We start from the raw sequence: 18027 nt of genomic DNA, 5'->3' as shown, positions 1-18027 counted from the left end.
ATCTGGACAAAAAATATCAACTTTAGATTTAGGTTGTTTGACGTACTAGCCGAAAAACTAGCTGTTAGTTGAAAAGCTAGTTGATAGCTGAAAAGCTAGCTGTTAAATAAAAAGCTAGCTGATAGCTGAAAAACTAGCTGATAAAAAATGATGTTTGATAAAACTAGCTGAAAAATATAAAATGACATAAAAGGACATTTAAAAGAATGTGTTTTTATAATTAATTGAGGAGTGTATTTAGAATTTTTTTAAAAAGCTCTTAAAAACTAGTCTAAGTAGTATTTAAAAAAGCTAGTTTATAAGCTATTTTTTGGTTTGCCAAACATGACAATTTAAAAAAAATTTGAAAAATAAGCTAGCTTTTTAGCTAGTTGTGACGCACCAAACACAACCTTAGACATTTAATCAATGTAGTACAACCTTACAAACGAGATCTAATGCTCAAAACTAGAGGTAAACAAAGGCCACTTAAAACCAGTTTCTGCTTTTAAAAATCGGTTTGGTTTTTTACTGTATTTTTTCTATTTGGTTTTGGTTAAAATCTAACTGCTTTGGTTGGTTTCTTTTGAAGTGAAAGCAAGTGAAAATGGTTATTTTTGGTTAAAATTCGGTTTGGTTACTAAAACAAGGAGTAAAAAACCGGTTTGCAATTTTTTTAAAAACATATATGAAACGGATAGTTTGGTTTAGCTGAACCCGCTGAGGAAAAAACTGGTCTGGTTCAGTTGGACCGGTTAAAAAAAATGGCTCCTTTGTGCACTTCTACTCAAAACAAGTCATTTATATTTAAGAATTAAGATAACGAATTATATCTTGATGGACTTCTGTGACTATGAAAAGCAAAACTGAGAACTTTTTAGGTTGCGATTCAGTGTTTTAGATACCAAATCCAAGTTTGAAGGGGTCGGAACTTTTAAAAGGATTGCAACAGGATTCCATAGGAATTCTGTTCTTGAAGACTACGCAAATTATGATCCAAATATCATTTTGAAATGTAATTTTTGCATTAAAGCTATTGACATTATTTTTTTCCTTCTATTTTAGCGGATATTGATCTTTAGAAAACGTATTAAATGTTTGTTTTGCTTGTAATTACGAATGTGAATAAGTTGACATGTAAAGTGACATTGGAAATGTTTTGGTGCACAGGCTTAACATGTCATAAAGTTGTTTTCAATAAGGAAATGTTTACATACGAGTGTCAAATTGTTGTTTAGGTGCGTTCATCATATATCATATGTTTGAATATTTTCTTTATCGGAGTGTCAAATTTTGTTGTTTTAAGTGTGTTTATTAGTATGACATGTTTGGATAGCTTTTTTTTTTTGTCGGAATGTCAAATTGTTCGTTAAGCAATCTTTTAAACCTTATTTTTTAGTTAATTCAATGTGACAAACGGGTCATGGATTAACCGGTTCAACCAACAGGTCAACCTAATTTTCAGAATATGAGTGATTATTCTATAGTTGTAATGCATAATGGTGTGGGATATGTTGAATGTCAAGAGGATTTAAAGTTGAAATATACAAGAGAACAATATAGGTTATGTGAGAGTCCACCTAACACTTTGAATCCATCAAAGCTTTACTGTTTACTGAAATAAATATGGAAATTTAATAAAGTATTAACTTAACATGAAAAGATTTACGTTTCAAGGAACAAGAATAACGGGTTTAACGTCGGGCGTATGAAATAATGAATCAAAATAAAAAATAAAAATAAAAAAGAATATTAGGTCAAATTTGTTTGATGTATTGTTTGATAACTTTTTTTTTCAAAATTTAAGTTATGTATCTTTTCGTTGTTGTTAAAAATAATATGAAACATCATGATATTATTTTCTATATTAGGTTTAATCTGTGTTTTTATATGAGTCGGATCAACGGTTCAATTGATATTATGGTAAAACTGGCAAGTTCAATCCAATTCATAGATAGACAAAAACTAGCTCTTAGTTTACCCAATCTCTTCAACGGTATATGGTCCAACCGGTTCGACCCATGTTTAAAACACTGGTTTTAAGTGTGTTTATTAGTGTAACATTTGTTTGGATCAGTAAAACATTTGTTTGAATAGTTTCTTTGTCAAAGTGTCAAAATATTGTTTTAAGTGTGTTTATCAACATAACATATGTTTGGAAGTTTTTTGTTTTAAGTGTGTTCATCAACATAACATATGTTTGGATATTTTCTTTGTCAAATGTAAAACTGTTAATTTAAGTATGTTTATATTTTGATTGTTAAAGTGTTACATTTGTTATTTTAAGTGTGTTTATATAAGAGAGTGTCAAATTGTAGTTTAAAATGTTTAACAGTATAACATATGGTTGGATAGATTGTTTGCCAAAGAGTCAAGGTTGTTTTATGTGTTTATCAACACAACATATTGTTGTTATTTTGTTGTTTTAAGCGTGTTTACCAATAAAACATATGTTTGGATAGTTTCTTTGTCAAAGTGTCAAATTGTTGTTTTAAGTGTGTCTATCATCGTAACATATATATATATATATATATATATATATATATATATATATATATATATATATATATATATATATATATATATATATATATATATATATATATATTGTTGTTTTTAGTGTCTTTATCAATATAACATATGTCTGGATATTTTCTTTGGCAAGTTTAAATTGTTAATTTAAGTTTGTTTATTAGTATAACATATGTTTGGTTTTTTTTAGTCAGAGTTTCAAATGTTGTTTTTAAATGTGTTTTATGAGTATAGCATTTGGATAGTTTCTTTGTCAAAGTGTTCGTATTGTTGTTTTAAATGTGTTTACTAGCATATGTTTGGGTAATTAGTTGTTTTTAAGCATATTTATCAATATGACATTGTTTGAATATTATTTTCTTTGTCAAGTGTCAAATTTTTTCTAACTTTGTTTATGTTTGGATAATTTCTTGTTGTCATTCATTAAATTTTTTTATGTAAACAATCAAACAAGATAACCTATTTTTATACGGAAGATATATTTGATACGGGGAATTTTATGAAAAAAGAATTTGGTAATGACTTATAAGTGAAAGTACTAATGGTCGCATTTTCATAAAATAGAGTAAATTATACATTTTGTCCCTATGGTTAGCTCAAATTCACAATTTTGGTCATAGTATTGAGTTTTTGTTTGGCAGATCCTTATGGTTTGTATTTGTTGCACCGATTTTCACGATCCATATGAAAAAGACCATATTACTTTCTTAATTTCTTTTAATATGTTTTCCTTTTTCTTTTTAGTATTTTTATATTTTAATTAAAAAAATTAAAAACCTCTCTCTCTCTCTCTCTCTCTCTCTCTCTCTCTCTCTCTCTCTCTCTCTCTCTCTCTCTCTCTCTCTCTCTCTCTCTCTCTCTCTCTCTCTCTCCTCTCTCTCTCTCTCTCTCTCCACATAATGAAAACACTTTTTGTTTTCATTTTATTGCTTTCTATTCCATTCTATCAATACCAAAGAAAATGTTAAACATGAACGCATAAGAAAAAGATTTGGCTCGATTCTGACGTACACATACATCAAATTATCTTATTTAATTTGGAACCAAAGATTATAGCTAAAGAGATGCATAATGTTGAAATGGATATGTACGAGAATAGAGAATAAGGAGGGATTACAATTTTAAAGTTGAATGGCGAATTTTTCAAAGTATGTAGATCAAAATTAAGGGAGAGCTCGATTGTTGGTCTGAAACATCATCTCTCCACAACCATCATAGCTCCATAGTCATCATTATCTCTCTAGCTCCATCTTCACATAACTCATATTCTTATCCATGTCGTTTGAGTAATCTGAAAATAATAAAGGTAGTTTAGTCATTTTTTTCCCTTTTGGGATAGAGTCAAAGTCATGTGGCTGCAGCCTGCAGGTTGCGTAAACCCTGAAATAGGTTGTTATATTTTCCTGTTTTGTTAGTGTGTTCACCTATATAGCTAGGTAGTCGTATGTTCTTTATATTCTTTCTCAATTAATAAGATGCAATATTCCCCGTCTCCTATGATGATTCTTCTTATATATTTTCTGTCTTTCTCCAAATCAGATTACACAACAAAAATGTTGTAGTTCTTGTTGTTTTATTTTATGTGTGTAGTGGATTGTATTAAATAGACAACTCAATCACTTGGTATCAGAGTACAACCCGGTGAATGCCCAAATATCAACCCTGTGCAAAATAAATGAGTGAAAAAACAACAGATGGTCAGATTACACTTCATTATCCCTTACCACCCAAAACTAATTACACAACATGGGAGATTAAGATGAGAGTCTTTATAATGTCCCAAGAATTACAAGGAGATTTTTATTCATAAAATATGTTAACTAATTAAAAACCTTTGTTTTAAAACCACTTAGTAATGTTTGTTTGATTGTAACCATATATTATTGGAGTTAAGTTTACAAAATCACAGAAACAAAGTGTCCTACACTGCACATTCTTAACAATGGGCTATCCTAGTCGACTAACATTCCGTACTCTAACAATACCACTATCCTAACATGCAAAAGATATACAATGTGATACATGACATTAGGGGTGAGCACTGAAACAAGGTACCTGCTTTCAAAACCGGAACCGTCTTAGAAGTGCTGGTTCCGGTTCTCATTTTTTTGGAACCATTACGCGTCGGTATATATATATATATATATATATATATATATATATATATATATATATATATATATATATATATATATATATATATATGTTTAATAATATGCACATCACATTTGCTGATATACATAAACGAAATTTGCAAATTTTGTTGGTAGGCAAATAATTAGGAAAAACATATATAATCTATTTCATATATATATATATATATATATATATATATATATATATATATATATATATATATATATATATAGAGAGAGAGAGAGAGAGAGAGAGAGAGAGAGAGAGACAAAACTTCAAAAATGGTCCCTGTGGTTTCAAAACTTTTAACAGATGGTCCTTTTCGTGAACTCCGTTAGCTTTTAGCCGTTAAGTGAAGGACATTTCTGTCATTTCACAATCACAGGGACCATTTATGAAGTTTTGCCTCTTTAAAAAAAAAGAAAAAAAATATAATTATTTAATGTTAACTGGTCTCTCTCTCTCTCTCTCTCTCTCTCTCTCTCTCTCTCTCTCTCTGGTTACCAACGACCATCAAGAACCCAACCACACACTCTCTGTCACTAAAATTTCAAGGGATCCTTTCACTGGAAAATTTGATGCAGTGTCTCAAGATTCTAATTGTGGGCAAAGATGTTCTCTGAAGCAATTCTTCGAACACCTTCAGTGCACGGCTTATCTTCCCCACTTTCCAACCTATTTATTAAACAACCAATATCGAGGGCATGCAAATTAAACCTTCCCCTCATACATCTAGTTCAGCAAATAAAAGATCATGCATAAGGGGGGGAAATACGAAATTGAAGAATGGAGTCAAATAAGAGAAAGATTAAAACCTTTAATTGAAATAGTTGGTTGAAGGCAACCAGATTTTGGCGATGGGTATTTTAGATAATTGTGCGTAAAGGAGCCTGTGGGTTCTCGATACATAATCCAGGTTGATTCGTAAAAAACAGCCCCTCCCAGATTACGAATCCTAAATCGACATTTAGAAATTGAGTCTCTGCACATGGTGATGCTGATACTTAGATTGGAGTAGAGAAGGTTAGGGCAGCTCTTGCGTGCATCACCAACAATAGAGGGTATTAGGTCGAAAGTTTAATAATGAGCAACAATAGGACTGGAATCATCAATAGCACTAGATATCAGTGTATTTCCAACCAGATTCAGTGTCTCAAGATTCTTTAAACCGAAGAGAACACTAGAATCATCAATAGCACTAGATATCGTCTCGTTGGTTAAATCCAGACCGATAACATGGCCCCCGATGTTGCATTTGGGTCCCAAGACACAAGTTTTGATGATAATGGAGTTAGAGGTCGATTCTTGAAGAAATTTAGGTTTCAATTTTTGGGTTTAAGGAATACAAGAATACAAAGGTGGAAGACGACTTGAGGGGATGATGGTCACCCTTTTTCTTGTTCAAATCGACGTTCAATTTTGACTTTTTCAATCAAACATTGTTCTTCTATGCGATGATTTCATAAGAGAGAAATACATGGGACTCATTGTATATAAAAACACGATTTTTTTTAAATAACAAAAAACTCATAAATGGTCCCTATAATAATGAAATGACGAAAATGCCCTTCACTTAACGGCTAAAAGCTAATGGAGTTAGCGAAAAGGACCATTTGTTAAAAGTTTTGAAACCACAGGGACAATTTGCGAGGTTTTTAAAGATTAGGGACTAAACTTCAGATTTTTAGAAACCACATGGACCATTTTTGAAGTTTTGTTTTATATATATATATATATATATATATATATATATATATATATATATATATATATATATATATATATATATAATCGGTTGAGAACTCATAGTTTCCCGAGAACTCGATAACTAAAAGTGGAGCGTTGGATCAAAAGTAATTCATTAAGGACATGATTGTCATCTTACCAATCTCATTTAATGTTTAATTTTTTGTGCTATTTAACATATTAATATAAATGTCTAAAAATTTACATCATAAATCAAATTTTAATATTTATTTTTTAAAATAGTATTTTTCATTTTTTTTTAAAAATACAGATTTTTTAATTTTTTATAGAAAACATGAATTTAAAAAAAAAAAATTGATTTTTTTTAAAATAACTGCAATTTAAAAAAAACTGCAGTTTTTTTTCGAAGAAAAACTGCAATTTTTTTTAAAGAAAACTGCATTTTAAAAAAAAAAAAACTGAATTTTTAAATAAGAAAAGTGCATTTTTTTCAAAAAAACTGTAAGTTTTTTTAAAGAAAGTTACATTTTTTTTTTCAGAAAAAACTATATTTAACAAAAAAATTGCAATTTTTTTTAAAAAAAACTACATTTTTTTATTTAAAAAGGTAAATTTTTAGGTGCATATGTGCATATTTTTTCAAACGCACATATGTACATTTCTTATACTATAATATTCGTAAGTAAATCACAACAAATCTCATATTTTTTAATTAATCTATAAACATAATAGTACAAGTTTTTATTCGATACAAAATCAAATATAAAAAATAAAAAAATGCTACAAATTTCAAAGCGTTTTCATGTCTTCGTGTTAATATTTCATGTTTTCTTCAATTTATCATTTTCCACCTCTTCAATATTCACCACAATTTCTTCTAAATCTACAAGAAAATTAAAAAGAATTTGATTGATGCAAAAACATTCACAAAAATACATATGTGATTTAGATGTGAATCACATGTAATTCATATCTGATTTACATGTGTATCACATGTAATTCGTATGTGAATTACATGTGAATCACATGTAATTAATATGTGATTTACATGTGAACCACATGTAATTCATATGTGATTTACATGTGAATCACATGTAATTCATATGTGAATTACATGTAATTCATATGTAAATTACATGTGAATCACATGTAATTCATATGTGAATTACATATGAATCACGTGTAATTCATATGTGATTTACATATGAATCACATGTAATTCATATGTAAATTACATGTGATTTACGTGTGAATCATATGTAATTCATATGTGATTTACATGTGAATCACATGTAATTCACATATGAATCACATGTGATTTACATGTGAATCAAATGTGATTCATATGTGAATTACATGTGAATCGCATGTAATTCATATGTGATTTACATGTGAATCACATGTAATTACAACGTTAAACTTTTTATAAATTTAGCTAAGTAAAAAAGAAGCAACCATAGTTGTCTAGATTATAAGTGTTAAACTCATTATACAATGTTCTCTTCCAATCTCTCTCATATGGCTTAACATGAAGACAATATTGTTATTGTGTGGACAAGATGAGGACAAATTTATAAAAAGTTAGGGACTTAATGGGAATTGGGAAAGACTCATTCGCCTCAAGTTTCATATTAAGTTATTCTTTATGCATTAAGTCAACTTGTAAGAACTCGACGATTATGGATTCCAGTTCAAACAAATATTCATTCATCATTTGTGTCAACAATGTGAGAAAGATCACCATTAGAAACTTCAAGAATATGTACAGCAGTACCACATCCAACTAACTTGCAACCCTTTCCAACTACCCTGAAAAGAAAAGGAGAACATGGCGATTAGAGGCGAATTTCAGTTGCGCAATCTAATATTTAATATGCATAAGCTTTTGATTGGGCATCAATAAACAAATAAAAAAAAACATGCATTGCTTTCTTCTAAAATGCACTTCAATCTTATGCATCAATAAACACATAGTAAGAAAAAAAAACTGACCAAATTTACCAATCACCTCATCTGTGATAGAGCACCCACAAGCTGTGCAACTAGGTCTAGAAGGAGCCCCTTCAAATTAGCCAACAAAGGATATTCAACCTGACTTACAACCATGTAATGAGAAAATTTATCAAATAAACACAACACCACATGACCTAATTCCAATTATGCCACTTGAAATCAATGAGCACATCAACTAGATATCTTCAAGTTTCTGAAGATAACTTGCCCTTACCTGTCAGCATTGATCAACCAATCAAATACAAAATGTTCAAGCCCACTCCATAGTTTTTCTGCAATTACAATAAGCATATCCTGTTTTAGAACAAAATGACCTCACTTACAAGGATTAAGGATAAACTAATGGTGGAACAGCTAAAGCTTTTTCTGAAATTCAACACTGATTCTTTTATCATCTGCATTAGCTAACTGAGCAGCAAAGATGAAATCTACAAGTTCGTTCACAGGAGCATCTTCACCTATTAAGAATCACGAGAAGAAAAACAAATTGGTAAAATATATTTTGTATGATTTAAAATAAATACAAATTACAATACCAAGTTTGTTTATTGCAAACTCGACTTCCTTAATAATGAAGTTCATCATTAGTAAGGAAGCCTTTTTGTCATCAATGCCATTGCAGCCTTCATCAAGATCCTGCATAGAAAGTATTTTTAGCAGATTGATAACAAACTCTGATGAAGATAAAAGTCTAAAAAATATGTTAAACATGAAAAAAAAAATACAAATGAAGGATTATAAGAGACAGTGCTAACCAAATTTATTAACTGGCAAAGATGAAGCATAAAATGTCTAGCAAAATTGCAGAAAACAATAGAGTTGTATATGTTCTCCCGAGACACTCTTTTCCAACTAATCAACATCTATTTCATCAGTTAACATTGTATCAATGTCATAAGCGTTAACCTTCATTTGTAGATGAAAAAATCAAAATGAAATATCATAAAATCATTATTCATATCATGTTTTGCAACCCTTAAACATAGCAAAAGCAAACACATAAGCATCCTTGATTTATAGTTTTTACAAGGTTTGTAAACAGATTGATAATCAGATTACTAATGGATCAGATACTTGAAAATGAAAAGAAAATTACGATCTTATTGAAAAATTGGAAACATTACCTTAGAATTTAGAATAGCACTGAGAACAGAACAAAGAGTTGTAACAGATGCTTTATATCGGAGTCGAGCTTCATTGAGAGCTCCATTGATTTTATCGAATATAATATCTGAAATCTCGATTCTATCATATCTTCCAAATGTTTTTTTCCCTTCCATCGCCAACTCGTGTGTCGATTTCTAACTCGTGATGGTCGTATTGCTAGTTTCGTCTATTGATTTCGAATCTTAACACGAAATTGAAATTGTGGATCAGAAAACAATTGCAAACCCTAATTTTTGCAATTGACTAAAACAGGAAGAGGTGAGGCGACGATAGGAGGAGAGAGATTTCTCATAGTGGTGTTCTCTTTCAATCTCTCATTGATGTTATCATGATCGAAGAAATCATCGTCGCAAAGGCGTAAAGACGTATGTATGTGTGTGTGAGGGAGAAAGAGAAGTAGGGGAGAGACGATGAAGAAGACAATTAATCGATATGGCGACGATTACCGAAGGAGACCATGGCTTTCAGATGGTGGCATTGGATTTCATCAAACGATCAGCGATGAAGTTGTAACAGCCCGGATTCCCAGGTATTATTCATTTATTTATTTTTGTTAAATTGTGAAGAGACTCGGCGAGTTGGAGCCTAGACTCGCCGAGTATGATCGCGGATTTGGACGCGGGTTCGCGCCTGGACTCGGCGAGTCCAAGGAATGGACTCGGCGAGTCCGAGCTGTTTAATGAAACCCTAATTTCTCGGGTTTGGGGCCTATTTAAAAGGCCTTATGGCCGTCATTTGTGCTCACCAGTCCCCAGAGTGAAACCCTAGTGAGCTTGAGCGTTTGGAGTAAGTTAAGGAGCCATCATTGACCTTGGAGGTGTTATCTAGCAAGGGAAAGGAAGCAATAGCCAAGAGGAAACAAGAGGATCAACTTCCTGAAGATTTGAGGGCCAGAACATCACGTTTGAGGTACTATTTTTGAACCATTCTCTGTTATGTTGATGTTCATGTTGATTTAGGGCTTATTGAGCCCTTTTGTGGCTAGATCTAGTGCTTCCTTAGTCCCTTAAGCGAGTTAGGTTCTGGATCTGGACCCTTGGAGGTCCAGAGTGTCCCTTTGTCCAAGCTTTTTATGAATCCATGGAGGTTTTGGATTGGGGTCTTTGTGCTTGAGGTCAAAACACCATTTACGAGTCATTGAGTGTGTTATGAGCGCCAAGACATGAACTTTACGTGATGAATAAGCTTGGAAGGACTGGATCTATGAGTTAGTGAAGCAGATCTGACCTCAGAAGGTCGTTTGGGGTTGTGCATGGAATGCACTCACCGAGTCCATTTCCAGACTTGACGAGTTGGTGCGGGTTGTTCAGTGATTTCGAACCAGGGTTTGAGTATCCGATTCGGGTGAGTGACTCGGTGATTCGGAAGGGACTCAGAGGAATCGAGTCCCCCGTAGAGACTCGACGAGTCCACGCCAGACTTGGCGAGTTGAGTTGACCGTTGACCAGAGTTGACCCGTGTTGACTTGATAGGGTTAGTCAACCTTAGTTGGGAAAGTGTTAATTAGAGATGTATTGTGTTATAGGAGGACTTTAGCTCGGGAGATCGAGCACTAGTGATTTTAGGGATTTGCGAGCTATCGAGATACGCGAGGTGAGTCTTCTCACTATACTTTACCTTGAGTAGGTAATCAGAGTCATGTGACAGAGTATTTGTATGCTATATGTATGTTATGTGATGTACTGCAATATTTCTATGTGATTTATGCTGTGCATGCTTATAGAGTTGGAACCGGAAGGTTCCCAGAGTTAGAACCAGTGGGTTCACAGAGTAGGGTCTACGGACCCACAGAGTTATAGCCTCGAGTGACTAATATGTGTTATGTGTGGTATTTTGGGGAACTCACTAAGCTTTGTGCTTACAGTGTTAGTGTTGTTTGTTTCAGGTACTAGTGATGACCGTGGGAAGGCGTCGGCTTGATCTGTACACACGCATGGGATTTTATGATATGTGATCTTGGGATTTTTGTATGATATGGATTGGAGTCTTAAAACATTGATGTTTTTATGAAAATTAAATGAAAATGTTTTTATTTTATGCAAAAAATTATTTAGAAATTCACGGTGTAACAGAAGTTGAAGTGATGAAGGTGTAGGGAGAGGGATGAGATGAAGAGAGAGAGAGAGAGAGAGAGAGATGTAGGGAGAGATTCGATGTGATTAATCTGATAATGGGGTATCAATTACAGTTTCCCTAAATGCCCTTGATTTATTTTAATAAGATGCTCCCGTCCCTTTTTATTTTCAGGTATTTACAACAATACCACAAAACATCCTAACCCTTTATTATTTTAATCTAAGGGTCATTGTTTAGTTCTCGGGAAACTTTGATTTCTCAAATGATCCTTGCTATATATATATATATATATATATATATATATATATATATATATATATATATATATATATATATATATATATATATATATATGTTTAATAATATGCACATCACGTTTGCTTATATACATAAACTTTGCAAATTTTGTTGGTAGTCAAATAATTAGAATATATATATATATATATATATATATATATATATATATATATATATATATATATATATATATATATATATATATATATATATATATAACATTTAGCATACTATGAGACCAAGTGTCTTACACCATACATTCTTAAGAATGGGCTATCCTAGTCGACTAGCATCCCGCATTCTAACAGTATCACTATCCTAACACGCAAAAGATATACAATATGATACATGACATTAGGGGTGAACACCGAAACAAGATAACTGCTTTCAAAATCGGAACCATTTAAAAAGTGCATGTTCCAGTTCTCATTTTTTGGGACCACTACCCGTCGATATATATATATATATATATATATATATATATATATATATATATATATATATATATATATATATATAAAACAGCTACATCACGTTTGCTTATATACATAAACGAAATTTGCAAATTTTGTTTGTAGGCAAATAATTAGGAAATATATATATATATATATATATATATATATATATATATATATATATATATATATATATATATATATATATATATATATATCGTGTATTATATAAGTGCATTTAATTAATTGAAAGAGTTAATTACTCAAATTTATTAACAATCTTTATGGACAGTGATGATTATAATGGATGGAATTTAAACTATATTTCAAAAATAAAATTACATTTTAATCGATATCCTTCGTATGGTTAGTAAAAGCGTATGAAGATTTTTTTAAAGTTAGTTATTTTTTATGCATTCTTTAAGAATTTAGGATTTTTACATACTATAAATTCTTTAAAATTTCCTTCATTATTTTGGTTGGATTGTGTTGAAGTACATCATATTAGAAATTCTGTAAGAAATATTTTATTCTTTTGGTTTGATTTTGTTGATTGCAAGTTTGTAACACAGTTAATTTGTTATAATTGAAGAATTCTTTGAGAATTCAAACATTCTTGAAGAATACAAAGTCTAAAACTCTTCGTGTTTCCATTCTTTCCGATTGATATCCATTAACAATGTCTTCAAGTTTGAAGAATTCTTGAAGAATTGAAGAAGTTAAATATATTTAAATGTCTGTAACATAACAATTTTTTTATACATGTGAAGAATTATTAAAGAATTCAAGCATTCTTGAATAATGCTTGAAGATCTAAAACTCTTTCCGTTTCCACTTTTTCCGATCGATAACCATTGACTAAATTCGAATATTTTCTCGTAGCATCCTACAAAATTAACAAACACATTCACATCTTTTTCATATACAAATCTTTATATCCTTTGTTTCAACATCCTACTTTTCACCTTGAAATCTTGCAATTTGCTGTAAAAACAACTAACATCAATATTTTAAATTAATAGTAATAAAATCAACCAAATATTAATATAATTTCAAAATAAAAATGGGTGCCAAAACAAAAACCTGCAAAATTGTGATAATTATAATTTGACTAGTACTCATCGGAACATTGAGTGTGTAAATTGTGAATTTAAGTACATGTAAAATTAAATAAAAATAGGGAGAAAACATTTTTAAGTTATATATCATTATTATCTTTTGTCGACTTAGTACCAAAGTCTTTTTTCATCCAATGTGAAAAGAAAAACCCACAATTAAAATTGTTAATCATGAAAATGAAGAAAGTCTAGAAGACAAAATCAACTTAATTATCAACATATTATAATAAATTACTAACAAAAATCACATGAACTACAGATAAATAACAAACGGCAAACAATTATTTTTGAACAACTGACAATTCATTAGTAAACAAACAAAAATCTTAAACGAATAGCTCAAGATTAAACACAAGAGACTATTACTATTAAACGTAATTACTCTTCATCACCACAAGGTAGTTTTTATGGAACACAAAAGCACCCAATGTAGTTTTCATGCTTCTTTCCAATTCAACACTTTTTTTCAACACCGCAACATAATCGAGGGATTTTTTGTGCAAATATTGAGGCATCTTCCAAGAACATTAGAAAAGAAGAAGATAGAAATGAAGACATATATTAGTGGTAGAAAATGTTTAGCCGACGTCTTATGGAGACCATCCATAATTATAGGCAATCACTTTTTAGTTACCAAAACTCTAGGAAGTTTATAATAAATAATAATTATTTAATAAATAAAGTTATAAAATTACCTTTATCAAATGAATGATTTATAATTGGTCATATGTTCACACATTAATTAAAAGTTTTATATGATCTTAACTCTCTCTCTCTCTCTCTCTCTCCCTCCCTCCCTCTCTCTCTCTCTATATATATATATATATATATATATATATATATATATATATATATATATATATATATATATACTAGGTTTAAACATGTGGAAATCCACAGTTGATAATTTTAAATAGAATTATAATCTTGATTGTCTAATAAAATATCATTAGTTTTAAACAGAAAATCATGAATAGTGATAATGTTTTTTTATTAACATTGTCATTTGTAAGTATTTAATAAGTATTTAAAGCCATCTATTCGACAAAAATCATGAGTTTATATAGTGCAACATACATTTGAAGATAGTGAAAAAAACACAACTAATCATGTAAATGAAATTGATATAAAACAAATAACACATTTCGGTAATGTAATTAACATAAATAAAGAAAACACAATAAAGTATTATATATTAATTAATTAACATGATGGATGAAGTGTGATTTACTCAAACTAAATAAAAGATACTACAAAAATGTTATTTATAAATTTCCAAAAACTTGCTTATAAACAACATTGAAAGTTTTGTTTGTGAGTCTACCATCCTTATCTAAAATTAACAATTTTAATCTCTCTATTTTGAACTCTTGATAATACAACAAACAATTGGTCATGTGAAAAAATGGGATCTTTGATAAATAAACCAACATTGAATAACGACTGTTCTCGAATCTTATTAATAGTCTTTGCAAAACATATGAGCCCATGAAAATTGTGTTCTTTGGAATTTGAAAGAGATTTTTTTTTCCTAATAGACTTATAGATATTCTTGGAATAAACAGTAATAACATCCGTAGTGGTCGAAGTTTGATAGATTGATGTAGTAAACAAATTAATGTTATTTATATTATCTAAATATAATCTATTTAATTTTCTAGTCTTTTTAGAATTAAATGAATTCAAGATATGTCTTCAAGATGAACAAATAACAATAATTAGTTTATAAAATAAGATGACTGACAACAGATAACAGATAATATGATTAAATTTAAGGTATAGTAACATATAAACTAACATTATGCTAATAATATTTGACATGTAATTGCAATTTGTTTTACACAAGTTTGTAAGTGGGACCATTTTTGTAATATAGTTACATTTAAATATTTTTATATTATTAATCTAGTCTAATATAAAAAATAAATTTATCCTACATTTATATACCATCACATCCAATTTTTTTAAGTATTTTTTTTGTCAACGATAATAACATAAAAAGTTATCAAATGTTTTTTAAATGTACATAAAAATAAGAATTAGTTTATATATGTATTATTTTTTATAAAAAAATCAATTAATAAATTTTTACATTTCAAAAAATGTAAAATCAATATTTGATATTTGTTTATATTGTGTAGTTGTGAGTATAATTAAAAAAAATATTAAACTTAATAATTAATAATCTATTACTTTTAATGAAAAATACACACTCTATGAAATGAGAAAGGTATTTCAGCCTTACAACCTTGAGGGAAATCGAAGAGCAAAGATGCAAAGAGGAGAATGAACCCTAACCCTAAACATGAGTTCAGCACTAACACAAAAATTGAAAAGAAATGAATCGCATTTCAGAGTTAAATACCACCCGGAGGGAAGTGATGACTTTTGCGGTTTAGTGATTAATGAGAAGATATGTTCATGGGCATTTGAAGACGAAGCATTTCAAGTTCTTTCTACCTCTCAGATGAAGTCAAATATGAGATAATTAGATTTTGAGGTAATTTGTTATTTATGATCGACTCTATTTAAAATTTTGAATTCTTTTTGTAATTTATTTACTTTATTTCGACTTTAACTTGAAAAAATCATTTTAAAATGTTCATATTTACTTATTGTATAGTGCTGAAAAATTCGATACAATTTTTTTTATATTTAATCAACAATGTATTTTTTTTTTGTGAAATGTTGTGACCTGTATAGATGCTAAGAGATATATCGGTAAATCTCTTTTTTAAAACTGACATAAATTTGCTTGTTGTTTTATTATACTTTTGGTTGTTTTGGATATCTATGTACAATGGTTTTGTGTTTTTCAAGTTGTTTTTAACGATTTTACTCCTGCTTTTTTTCTCAGATTAGTTATGCTTCAATGCAACTTTTTGTTGGTGTCAATTTTTGCAAGAGATTTTCCTTATCAATATCTCCTCATGGACTTTCTTGGTGATTCTTTTCTTGCATTATGTCGTTTTTTGTTTCGTGTTGGACTTTTCTACCACTGGGTGTTATACTCAAACTGTAACAAATGTTTATTAATTTTTATGGCATAATGTTTTAATAGAAAAATATTAAAGTAGAGTGATAGAATAAACAAATCAATAAAAGTTAAACTGATATTTTTTGCATTTACACCTTTTAGTTTTGATCGAATTATTTGACAAGCGAATGAGATTACTTACTTTGTTGTCGTATATTATTTGTTGTTGTTGATGTTTATTTTATTCGTTGGCCTTCCCTGATATAGAAATAAGAATGTGGATATTGGATACAAATTTTGCTCTTTTTGGTCTTAGTTGGACAAAAACGCCCATGATGGAATCGCCCATGATGGAATCGCTATTGTCAGATGTTTCCATTTCTGAATTGATCGAAGATATTAGTCCTAGATGCTCTTGCAATAATGGTCTCTGTCAATGAAGTTTTCAAAAAAATCAACACAACAAATTATCATGTGGTAGGGGTAAAATGGTCAGTTCATTAAAATAAATGAAAGTACCTTGCTAATTATTGTTTATTATAGCGTTTTATTTTTATTTCATTCTATTACTTTCAATGTTAAGCCACAATTAAATATTTTACATAATGAAATAGCAATAAAGATTAATGAACAATGATTAGTAAAAAATTAGATTTTCAAATTTTGAAGAATTACATTGAAGCAGGAAGTAGGATGCTATAAATTATAATGCAGAAAAGTAGGATAATGACATTGAATATTTTATTATTGAATATTCCTGACAGAAAGTAGCTATGAATATTATTTTTTATGAGAAAATTCTTCATTCTTTTTCTAAGTGTACTTATCCTAAAATCATTAAGGAATTTTTGAAACGTTCTTTTATATGTGAATATGTGACGAAACTAGTAATTAATGGAGAACTAAATAATATACTTTTACAAAGTTCCAAAAAATATGGCTATAGATTCACTAATCATAGATTTGTTGACTGTATTGCTGTTTCACTGCGACAACTTTAAAGATAGATCAGCTTTCATCAATCAAGGTTTATGGTGAAAGAACACGGTCAATGGTAAACGGAAAATAGATAATGAACAACTCATTTATTTTTATAAAAAAAGATATGTACCATTTATCTATACTCACAATTTTACATAAATTGGAACAGGGTTCTAGGGGTAAAGGAGCTGACAAATCATACTTGAGGTTCATTCTACACATCAGATTGTCAGTAGTGCCCCATTTGACATTCCTCTTGATTCGGCTACAGTAAGTTCAAGTATTAGATCTTATTGAATCGAGTCTTTTAGTTATTACATAAATTAAGTTTTCTGATTGACTGTAAATGTTATTAAGGAAAAATGGATTGAAAATTTAAAAAAAAATCACACGGTCTATTTTACCCCTGTAGCAATATTCAGGTAGCTAACAGTACGTAATGAAACTTAGTTATTTATGTAGCTAACAATGTAAAGTATATTGCTTGGTGTTGGGCTATGAAGTTAAAAAAACATCACAATTATAGCATTGTACTTATATTAATATGTCAGGACCATAGAAAACCTAAAGGGTAATAATAATAACCATT

The sequence above is a fragment of the Lactuca sativa genome, chromosome 1 (assembly GCF_002870075.4).
Source record: "Lactuca sativa cultivar Salinas chromosome 1, Lsat_Salinas_v11, whole genome shotgun sequence".
In the NCBI taxonomy this organism is placed as follows: domain Eukaryota; kingdom Viridiplantae; phylum Streptophyta; class Magnoliopsida; order Asterales; family Asteraceae; genus Lactuca; species Lactuca sativa.
Note: the sequence above shows the minus strand (reverse complement) of the source record.